Source organism: Lutra lutra, chromosome 6 (assembly GCF_902655055.1).
Source record: "Lutra lutra chromosome 6, mLutLut1.2, whole genome shotgun sequence".
NCBI classification, from domain to species: domain Eukaryota; kingdom Metazoa; phylum Chordata; class Mammalia; order Carnivora; family Mustelidae; genus Lutra; species Lutra lutra.
Window position 1 is genome coordinate 29,617,706 of NC_062283.1, and position 11,947 is coordinate 29,629,652.

An 11,947-nucleotide genomic window follows, 5' to 3' on the forward strand; every position below is an offset into this window, starting at 1 on the left:
TCACCACCATGTAGCTGCCTTCTGTCACCGCACATGATGTGACAGTGATTCCCTGTGCTGTGCCTTTCATTCCTGTCACTCCTCATTCCAGAACTGGAGCCTGTGTCTCCCGCTCCCCTTCTCTCCTTGTGCCCATCCCCCATGCCCTTGCCTCTGGCAACCATCAGTGGGTTCCCTATATTTGCAGGTCTGATTCTGCTTTTTGTGTGTTTCTTTAACCATTTGTTTTGTTGTTTAGATTCCACGTATGAGTGAAATTGTATGGCATTTGTCTGGCTTCCTTCATTTAGCAGACATACCACCCTGTAGTTCCATCCATTGTCAAAATAACAAGATCTTATCCTCATTTATGGCTGCATAATATTCTATAGTTCGTGTGTGGGTATGTGGGTGTGTGGGTGTGCGTGTGTGTACCACATCCTCCTTGTCTATGTAACTCTGGGCGGACACAAGGTGCATCAGTGTGGTTTTTGAAGACCTCACATTCTGAACCTCATGTGGGATGAGGGCGCCCCCTGGTGTCTGGGGCCCTTCCCAGGTGCCAGGAGCTGAGGGAGACTCTGGGGAGGGCCTGGCTGAAGAGGAGAGAGGACCCCTGGGTCTTCTCTCCTTGGTCCTGAGCCCCACACAGAGAGAAGGATAAGGGAGTCCCCACCACTGCTCTGCTCTCAAATGGATTCTGACGGAGAAGCCTGAATGGGGTCTGCACTGAATGTCAGGTAGAGATGTCTGAGCAGAGGCCTGGGCATCAGCGGGACAATGAACAACCTTCCAGACAGCCCTGGACTCCACAGGGGTGAGGCTCAGGGCTGTGGCATGGGTTGCAGTAGAGGAAAGCGCAGGAGCCCTAGTGCCCCTTCTGAGGATTCTGTATCCCTCTGCAACTCTTCTCTCCAGCCCATAGATGGTAGTCCGAGGGAAAACCACAAAGTAGAAACTTTATTTTTGATTCCTTCTTCCTGAATTTTTCAAAACTCAGTTAAACAAAAATCATTTCTCATTTGGGAACAGCATCTCAATATCTACATCCTACTCCACAGTGTGGATTTGTGCACTGGGGTTAGAGGATTAAGATCCCAGGTCCCCTAGGCCTCCTGCTCCCTGGGGAAGATATAAGAGGGTACACTGTGCTGGGCTCACAGCTGGTGTCACAGAAGTCTCTCTCCCAATGCAGCTGTCAGGTAGAGCTGACATCCTGTGTGAGTGCACTTCTGCCCCACAGATTGAACCCACGGACTTATTTAACACCTCTCTTGACCCAGGGATTGTCTCCCATAATTGGGGGTTGAGAAGAGGTCCATATGTAGAACTAAGACCCAGTCACCCCAAACCTCCTCGTCTTAATGACAGAGCCCAAAGGAGAGCCCCAACCCTTGTTCCTCCCCATCACCTCTCACACGCTCACCACCACCCTCTGCCTGGAGTCCACCAGGACTAATGTCATTATGTCCCTTTCTTCATCTCTGTTGGTCACCTCTGGTTCCCCAGATATCCTGAGCTCTCACTCCATGAGGCTCTACACACCCCTTTCCTGCCTCCTTCCATGCCCCCCACTGTGCCCATGGAATGCTCAGCCCATGATCGGCAAATGTCCACATCCTTTCAGGATGTACTCTTCACCTCGCAGCTCCAACAGAAACCAGGTCCCCCTGAGGACCTGGCTCCCTGTGCAGTCCTCTCCCACGGGGTGTCTCCTCTCCCATGGACCTGGCACCCCTGCCCTGGAGGTGTGTGGGCTCTCAGTCCATCCAACCTCCCTTCCCTGTTCTTCATTTCTTCATTTTTTAAAGATTTTATTTATTTATTTGACAGAGAGATACAGAGAGAAAACAAGCAGGCAGAACAGCAGGCAGAGGGAGAGGGAGAAGCAAGCTCTCTGCTGAACACGATACCCATTCGGGACTCGGTTCCAGGACCCTGGGATCATGACCTGAGTTGAAGGCAGTTCCTTAACCGACTGAGCCACCCAGGCACCCCCTTCCCTGTTCTTTCTCTGCTAATAGTCTTGTTTCTATGTCACCGAGCACACTGGACACATTAGGGGACAAATGTACAGATTTCTCCCACCATCTACTCATGTCATAGCATCTGTCCCCATGTGATGTGCCTTCCAGTCCTTGAGGACAGGTGACCCAGCTGTGCTGGTGCCAGCAAAGCCACTCCCTCTGCTTCTGCCCTAGACTGCATCCCTTCTTGTCTACTTACAGGTACTGGTCCTGCAATTCTTCCCTGTTCTTTTTCATCATCAGTGTTTGTTCTCAACTAGATTATGGTGCTGTCTGTGAGAAGACACATCCCTGACCAACAGCCTGAAGGAGTGCAACTGATTCCCCACTGTGTGCTCTCAAATCTGATGCCATGTGCGCTCTGAGATGACACTTCCTATGGAATTCCTCCAGCCAGTGCTTGAGAACAGCAAGGAAACTGAGGGAAGACTCTTCCTTTTCTGCAGGCTGACCGAGGCTCCAGGGCTCCCCGACAACCTGATGAACTTGCCTGACTCTGCACTGGATCTAGGATACTCCCACCAAACTTCTTTTCTGTCTCCTTCCCTCGGATTCAGACTCGCATCAAAATTTGCTGTTCTCCCAGCCTTTCTGGCTCCTTCGCCATGTCTTCTCACAAGGCTTTCTCCTAACAAATTCCTGGCATTATCATGCTATGCTGTTCTGGGGTCTGCTCCCCACAAACACTGAAACACAAGTGGCATCGGGAATGACCCACGAATTCAGGCAGAAAGATGGGGATAGGGAACGAGCTCCCACATGCCTGGCAGACCAGGAGTCCACAGACCACGCTGGAAGGTGGGACACAATGGGTGGCTGAACCACCTCAGGTGTTACTGGAGGTGAGCTGAGAAACTGTCCTGGTCTGGGGGAAAGCTATGGCAGGTGGGATGACAGAAGCTGGTGGAAAGTAATTGGGGGGGGCCTGCAGAATCAGTGGAGGTCCAGGTTACTGGTGATTTCTACTGATGCATCACAGAAAGATCATGGGAATCTGAGGGCTATTAACAAGCAGTGAGCGGCTAGACAAGAGAGCCTCTGCAGTATCTTACAGAAGGAGCCATGTCCTGTAGAGGAAGGTGCCTAGAGCTGAATGGCAGCTGAATCATAATGGGAGAGTGGAAGAAGTCCAGAGAGGTTTGGACACTCAGCATGGCAGACCTGTGAGGTGACAGTCAGTGCCCCTGTGGGGACACCTAAGATCCTGCAGACTTGATCAAGTTCCTCACAGTGGATGCCCTTCAGCACCTTCTGGACACATGAAGAAGGCTCGCCCTTCTCTAGTAATGGTTAACACTTCCTGTGCTGGAAGATGGTGCAGAAGTCTCACCCCTAGATGCACGTGGTGTCCACTCAGGAGTTTTGCAAGAACTACCCAGCATGCATGTGTAGGAGCATGAGCAGCAGCTCTGGGACTGGATTCTGTGGGTGCTTGATCAAGGGACCGGAATGTCAGGCTGGAGATGGAAAAATGCATTGCCTGGGGTCACTTTTCAGGATGTGGGTTTATCCAGAACCCCAGGACATGGGGCAATCTCACTGTTGGGGTGGCTCTATGTAGACTGGAAAAAGCGTCTGACTCTCCACAAGGTAGACCTATAGTTGCCCCAGTAGACAGACAGTAAAGGATGGGATAAAGAAGCTGAAGGAAGTGGACATGTGGAATGCAGGCATGATATGAGGCCAGAACACCCACCAGAGGATTATGTTCCTCAAGAAGATCCAGAAGACTCACCTTTCCCCAAAGCCAAGGTGCTGGCAAGAGAAAACTGCATCATTAAGAAATTTGAGGGTACTTTCCTCTACAGGGCAGGGATCATGTCAGGGATGGATGTCCCAGAGTTAGCTCATTAATATCAGTGGAGATGAAAGGGCCCTGAAGAGACGAGTGGAAGCTCCGTGATTGCCACATTGGATGAAGGACATCCCGTAAGTACACCTTGTTATTCCCCTTCCCCCCAGTTATTCAGTCAAACACTCAAGGTGCTGCTGGGCAGGGACCTTGTTGATATAAGTAAGGTGTCAAATCAGCTGACTTTAAGACAGGGAGATTCCCTGACTGTCCTGATGGTGAGTCTTTAAAGGGCTGGGCTCTTCCTGAGCAAAAAAGATCCTAAGTGTGAAAAGGATTCAATGTGAAGGGCTTTTTCTATTGTTGGCTTTGAAAAGGGAGGGCAAAATGGCAAAAATGCTTGTGGGGATGGGGACCATTCCAGCTGGCAAGTAAATGGGGACCTCAGTCTTATAACTGTAGGAAACAGAATTCTGCCAACAGTTCTGTATAAACTTGAAGGAGCAGCCCACCTCAAGAAGAGAACACAGCTTTGTAAAATCCTGAATAAGAACCCATCTACACCATGCCTGAATTTCTTTTTCTTTTTTTCACATAGGGTCCATAGCCAACATGGGGCTCAAACTCATGACCCTGGGACCAAGAGTCACACACTCTACCAACTGAGCCAGCCAGGAGCCCCTTATGCCTGGCAAAAACCTGGTGTTGTTTTGAGCCATGAAGTTGTGGTAATCAGCTGTGCAGTAATAGAAAATGAATATCCAGGCTCACTGTGCAACAAATAAACACATAGCATTTCTTCCCCTGAAATGAATTTATGAACTACTGTGCACACTAATTGCATGCAACAAAACCTTTCTTGATTTTTTACTATATTCCCCTTTGTGATTTTTATGGAATGAATTAAGTTCTAATACAGTCATATTTCATTCATTCACTCATTCAACAACAATTAATTTAATGCCTACTATGTCCCAGGAATAGCTTTCTGTGCTGTAGATATAGTTTTCACCAAAATAGTCCAAAGCACCTGTGCTAGTGTGCTCTACATGCTAGAGGCTTCCCAGGAGTAAGATAGAGCATTTTCAGTGAAGACATGACATGAGCTGACTCACATCAGCAGGATTGCTGACCCCTGTGGGGACAAGGGCCCTGGATGGCAGGTGATGGGGAGACACCAGGGCCCCAGTTCAGGAGTGAGAGATGGTGGAGCCTAAGAGGAGAGGGCCTGAGGGATGAGAGAGACAGAAGGGCTGCAGACGTAGGCTGAGGGAGAGAAGCAGAGGTAACAAATTCTAAAACAGTGGAATTCTCAGACTTAAATATGTTGGTATAGAGATTTTTAATTCATATATATGTAAAGGGCTTTGCAAGATATTTTGTGCATCTGGTATTAACTATACTCTATAGGGCTGCCTGAAAACCAGTTGCCTCCTTATGATAATCAGATAATACCTAGAGCCCTATTAAAAATGCTCATGCCCAGGCACCTGGGTGGCTCAGCAGGTTAAGCCTCTGCCTCAGGTCATGATCTCAAGGTCCTGGAATCGAGACCCGCATCAGGCTCTCTGCTCAGCATGGAGCCTGCTTCCCCTCTCTCTCTGCCTGTCTCTCTGCTTACTCTCTCTCTCTCTCTGTGGAATAAATTAAAAAATCTTTTAAAAAAAAATATACATGCCTTAGGTCTGCACTCACACACAGGCAATGCATGGACATGGGGGAAGGGCATTTCCACTGCACTGAACACTTGCCACTTCTGGGTGATCCAAGCTTGGACAGGCTTTCAGCTGAAATACACAGTAACAATTGTGTGTCCCTGCACTGAGGTTATGTCCAGGACTCGCACAGACAATCTCGGGGCTAGGAAATGAAGATAATTTCAGAACACAGCAGTCACTTATATTGTTTGGGGAAACTGAAGAGCTTTGTGAGTCTGACTGCTGTGCTGTATGGTCACATTTCTGTGGGAAGGGGCCAAAATCACTTTCACAGACTAGACTGCTGATGTTCAGGGGTTATCAAGACTGTGCTACCACTACTGTGGGTCCACAAAAAGGACACTGGGCTCAGTGAGAATGTGCAGCTGGTGCACTAGACCCAGCTTCTCCAGGTGTAAAGAGAAAGCCCTGTCCCTCCATCTCTGTTCCCAGGGCTGCTCTCTCTCTCGTAGCAAATGCCCTGGGGTGAGTTTTCTCTAGAAGAGTCCAGAGAAAGAGACAGAGGTGAGGGGTGAGAGGAAAGAAAGTCCAGTTCAGCAAATATTCCGGAAAGGACGAGGGGAGAAGAGGGGCTGAGTCCAGCCTGAGGGTCTCTGCCTGGTTTCCTCAGAGCCCCTGGGCTCTTCTCAGAAGACAGGGTGACAAAGTGATTACCTGATCACCGTGCAGGAGGAGAGGGGTCAGGACAAATTCTCAGATCCCCAGGAGGGACTGGTCTTCAGAGTCTCAGGAGCAAGGGCGGCGGTGGTGTAGGGAAGCCCAGCGCCAGAGAGTCCGCATCTCCCCGGGTTTCATTTCTCCCTTTCACAGCCTGTGTCTGGTCCTCCTGCCTGGATACCCATGACGCACAAATATTTCGCACTTCCATTGGGTGTCAGGTTTCTGGAGAAGCCAATCAGCGGCACCGGGGTTCCAGGTTCTAAAGTCCTCTCCAGGCCCGCCGGGACACCGCTACTTCTCGAACCCTGAGGGTCTGGGTCGCGGGGTCCCGAAACAGACTCCTCTTGCTGGCTTGTGCCCTTGCCGTGACCGAGACCTGGTCAGGTGAGTGCGGGGGCGGTAGGAAGAGGCAGCTGCGGGGCGGGAGCGAGAGGACCTCCTGGCGGGGACGAGGGACCCCCGGGGAAGACGCCTCACAACCGCCCCCGGCCCCGGACCGGCCCCGCCGCCGCCCTGCTCTCCCGCACTCGGTGCCAGCTCCCCCTGCCCTCCAGGCTCCCTCCACCTGAGCCCGGGACCCCGTGCCCAGAGGAGGGTCGGGCAGGGTCACAGCCTCTCTGCGCCCAGAGGCTCGGGCTCCGTGAGATATTTCCACACCTCCGTGTCCCGCCAGGCCCGGGGAGCCCTGCTCTGTCCCCCACTGCCCTCCTGCCTCCCTCCCCCCGCTGCCTGCATTCTCTTCGTTCATCTGCTCCCCAGTTCCAGCAGAGGGGCCCTCTCCGTCCCTGTCTGTGCTTCTCTTCCCCGGGAGCTGCCGCTCATAATCTCTGGTTGAAATTAAAACTCTGGATGCAGTTTGTTTGCTTCAGTGCTTGCCTGGAGGGGTTGATGGATTGCTTACAAAACGGAGGATTCCTAATGTTCCAGAGAGGAAATAAAAGCACTGAGAGCCTTCCGGGTTCCGCAAGCTTGCTGGGCTTCCTCTGGGGGTGGGGACAGGAGAGGCTGTGAGGAGCCAGCATGGAGGGACTGTGCCCAGCCTGTGCTAGGTGCATCCTGGACTTTGACATGGTCACTCCTCTTTTTGGTCATCATCCCCGCTCCCTTGACCCTGTCCATTCAGTGGAACCTTGTCCCACCAGGCCCTGGGGTCACAGGGACTCATATCTCTCCTGACTCCAGGACCTTGTGCAGGAAGAGCTTCCTGTGAGGAGGACAGCCTAGACTCAGAACTGAGTCTGGAGTGGGCCCCCAAGTTTTGTGTGTCTTTTTTCCTCCCCCTCTCCCTCCCCCTCCTCCTCCTACTCCCCCTCCCATTTTTTTTATTTTTCTATGCAGACTTAGACCAGTTCTTCCCCTGTAGGAGTTCTGGTCTCAGGTTCCTCTGGTGTCCCTAAGTCTGTGACAGCCCCAGGGCTCCTTTGGCCTCTCATTGTCCCCACAAGACCCAGTGAGCTCCTGTACACAGGAGTCTCTGTGAAATTGAGAGATGAGTTTTCAGACCCATCCCATCTCTTCTCATTCTAGGACTGTCCTGGATCATTATTTCCATCTTTCCCCCCATAGCTTCTAGAAAGCAGATTCTGGAGTTAGAGACAGGATCTGGTGGTTTCTCATCATTACTAAACTTTGCTTAGTTTCTATCTTCTCTGCTCACCTACCTGCCAACCTGCCCTTGGCTCTGGTGATCCTTTTTCTGGTTCAGCTCCTGATTCATGGAGTGATGAAGCAGTGTCTAATTTGAATCCACATTTGTCTGGAATATATGACCCATAAGACTATGCACAACTTTTCTGAAGGAAGAACTGTCATTGTTTCCTGTGCTGTGCAGGAGGGATGGTGTGGGAAGGAGGACATGGGGATATGGATGAGACCACCACTGGTGAGAAAAGTGGCAGCTGCCACAAACAGCTATGGCCTGAGGCTCATCTAGAAGAGAGAAGTGCTCTTTGTGGATCATTTCTACAAGTGATAATTGAGCGTCAGACACAGGGGCACTACTGTAGTATCTAGGACACCCCAGTGAAGTAGAAACAGACAAAATGGGCCCACCTTGTGGGGCGTATGTGCTGGTAGTGAGGGGCAGACTGTGCTAGTAACTAAGGGAAGTGTGTGTTAGAGGTTGGGAAGTTCAGTGAGGAAGGGGACCCAGAGGAGACCCGTGTGGAAACAGGGAAGATGGCTACTTTACTGGGGTGGTAAGTGTGAGCCTCACTGAGGAGGTGATCTCTGAGGGAATTGAAGGACATGAAGGAATTGTGCAAGAGGAGGTCTGGGGGGAGTTCTTTCCAGGCAGGGAACCTCCGGTGCACACTCACTAGGGCAGGGGCGTGTCCTGTGCTCAAGAAAGGGTGAGGAGGCCACCATGGCTGGAGTAGAGAGCAGGTGACATGAGGTCAGATGCCCAGGATTAGAAGGGTTTTGAGTTTTCTCTGAGTGAGATGGAGTTAAAGATGGTTTTGAACAGATGATCCACCTGGAGGACTTGTTTTAGAAGCACCTGTTTGCTGCTGTGCAGAATTGAGACGTACAGTGCAAACAACCAGTAGGGAAACTGTAGGAAACCAGTGCAGTGTCGCGGGCGTGGGTGGCTCAGTTTTTTAAGCATTTCCTTCAGCTCAGGGAAAGTAATAGGAAGTAATTGGGTGCTAGAGATATTTAAAGATGGGCTTTGCAGCATTTCCTAATGGATTCATTCTGGGTGGTGAGAAGGAGGAATCAAGGAGGGCATCCAGTATTTCAGGTAGAAATGTGTAATGCCTTCCTTGGATATGAGGAAGATTCTGGAAGCAAGAACATTTGGGGAAACACCAACACAAGCATCCAACTTAGGAATATTAAATCTGAGATATCTACTAGAAATGCAAGTGAGGGGGCTCATGGTTGGCTCAGTACACAGAGCAATTGAGTCTTGGTTTCAGCTTAGGTCATGATGTCACGGTCCTGAAATCCAGCCTTGCATTAGGCTACCCACCCATCGCGGAGCGTACTGGAGAATCTATCTTCCCTCTCCTTTGTCCTTTCCCTGCTAATGTTCTCCCTTTAAGTAAATAAATAAATAAAATATTTTTTTTAAAGGAAAGAAAAAAAGAAATGCAAACAAGGTGGCAGTTGGATGGTGCAGGGGAGGAGAAATATCTGGGTTGGAGAAATAGATTTGGAAGGTGACAGCATATACATGATGAGCCTTCAGCAGAGATGAGGTCACCAGGGGGGGCGAGGGCCATAGAAGAGAAAGGAATAGGACCAAGCCTGGACTCCTCAGGGCTAAGCAGGCTGGTCAGAGCACCCAGAGTATACTGCACAGTCTGGTTCTGTGTCTAGAAGGCACAGAGACCAGGGAGGCCCAGCCTTCAGTGTACACAGGAATTTCCTGGACTATGAAGATCTAGGCAGTCTGGGATAGAGTGTGAGATTCTGGGTTGATAACAAGGTTGGTGCTGCTGCTTCTGGTCTTCAGATCCCACACTGAGTGGTGAACACAAGAAGCAGGATCCCCACATGGCCGTGCATCAGCCTTTCCTGTAGGGCTGCTTAAGTCAGTGATTCCTGGGCCCTCGCAGAGCATTCTAAGATGGTGGGGGGGAGGCCTGATATTTGGTACCAAAGCCACAAGCAATCCTGGGGTTCTGCCAGAGAGGGAAGAAGCACTGAAGTCCTTGAGGCGAACGCTCAGTTGGGGAAGAGTCTTCCATACACATTTATTGTTTTTTTTTCCATAGGAAGAAAAATGCAAGGCATGCTGGGAGATACATATTTTTTCTCTCATGGGGCACAGCCAGGTGGCAGACTGAGAAAGTGGTTGTCAGCTCAACAAAAAGAAAAAGTCTGATTGCTGAAAGAGTAGGTCTTAAATGTTCCCACCACACGCACACACTGGTAACTGACAGGATGCAGGTCTTAGCTAATGCTACAGTGGTAATCAGTTTACAGTTTGTAAATAAATCAGATCCAAAGGTTGTGCCCTTAAATTTATAAACTATTATGTCAATTATATCTCAATACTACTGGAAAAGATTTCTGAATCCATGCTCTCTGAAAGAATTCCTTCACGCATTCCTCACTCCTTGTTTTCAAAACAGAGTCCAAGTTGTTTCAATTGAAAATATATATATTTATAAAGAAATATATTTGTATATATGTATTATCAGGGAGAATCACATATTTAATTTAAATGTAATATAAAATATAAATTATATGTAATAAAATAAATATTAAAATATATTTTAAGAAAAAGGAATATGAGATATTAAGTATAAATTAATTCACATATTGTAAATAGATATATTTGTAAACAAATATATGTATTATGTGTAGATAACATTAGAGTACTGGGTCTCATTTTATTTCAGGGAAAGCCACACAACAGACCCAAGGCTGCACAGGCAGGAACAGAATTCACCTTCACACCCCAGGTCAAGGCCCAAAGAGGAACCACTGCCCCCGGTGCTGGCCACAGGTCCCACTGTTCACACCACTGCACCCTGAGGCCAGGACTGCTGTCACTGCTGCTCCTGGCAGCTGGATGACATGATGGCTACTCATGCCAAATGCATGCAGCACTGTCCCAGCTTCTCTGTCACACACATCCCAAGTAAGAGTCTGGCATCTGGTCACCTGAATGATGGAACCTCAGGCCCTGTCCCCCTGCAACTACCTGTGACATCCCGACTCTGATCTAGATTCCTGGGGAGTGATCACCAACATCCTCCGACTTGAACTCTTCATTTGGTCTGGTCTCTGCATTCCTAGCCACAGGCCTGTGAGAGGCCACACATTCAGGTGGTTCCCAAAGTCACCCCTGCTGGAGGCAGATCCCAAGATGGCCCCAGTGTTCCCATCCTCCGGTATCATGCCCTTGTGTAATAATACCCACTTTGGGAACAGAAGCAGGACATAGTGACTTGCTGGTGACACACAGAATAGAGTGAAGTCATGCAGTGAGTATCTGGAATCACCAGGACGCAAGATATGAGGGGCCTGGGGTCCACAGTCTCAAGGTGGGTGGTCCAAGCCAGACTGGATAAGTGCAGATTTCTGGTGGAACCCCATGACAAAAGACTCTGCATTCCTTTTCCCTCTGAGGGGTTTCTTCTCCAGATCTCAGCCCCCACAACCACTGCACTCAGACAGGAGGAGGAGGAGGAAAGGTCACCAGCAGGGATTCTCATCCTGGCTGCAGTCAACAGGGGAATTCTGTAAAAAGTACAGGAAGGGAAGAGAAGAAACACAGGTTTCCCCAAAAGTAACAGCTGGTGAGTCCATGCACGCCCCCAAGATGGCCCCGTGGCTACAAAGATGAGAGGAGAACAGCCTCCAGTCTCCCCATGCTGCCTCTGGGGCCCAGCTCTCCTTTCCTCCAACCAGACAGTGTCCCAAAGAGCCCCCAGTGCTGCCCCCTGTGTATCTGTCTCTGTTCATCTCCAGAATAGACCACCACACCCACCCCTCCAGGAAACCCTCCCCTCTCCATATGCATTAGTTCAGTTGTGTGCAACAGAAACCCAGCTAACAGTGGTTGTCCACGGGACAGCAGCTTGTGTGTGTCCCATGAGTGAGGTGAGCCCTCTGGGACTGTAGTGTCATTCTGCACCACGGGACTATCCAGACACGCTGGTAACGATGACCCTGGGACGTTTCCTTATTAGCATGACCAGGGCACCTAAGATCATGTCCGTGGTCCGTGAGCAGGGAAGGGAAAGCAGAAAAAGTGGATGTTTCCCGCCTTTTAGGACAAAACCTGCTACCACATTCTGCGTCCCCATAAGGGC

General features: G+C 50.0%; 1 long non-coding RNA gene across 1 annotated transcript; it reads left to right on the plus strand.

The window, feature by feature from the left end:
* The first annotated feature begins 6,182 nt into the window (after positions 1 to 6,182).
* LOC125101835 (uncharacterized) lies at positions 6,183 to 11,395 on the plus strand. Its single transcript, XR_007127946.1, has 3 exons — positions 6,183 to 6,560; positions 9,637 to 9,718; positions 10,529 to 11,395. It is a non-coding gene; the product is annotated as an uncharacterized LOC125101835 (long non-coding RNA).
* The last annotated feature ends 552 nt before the right edge of the window (positions 11,396 to 11,947 follow it).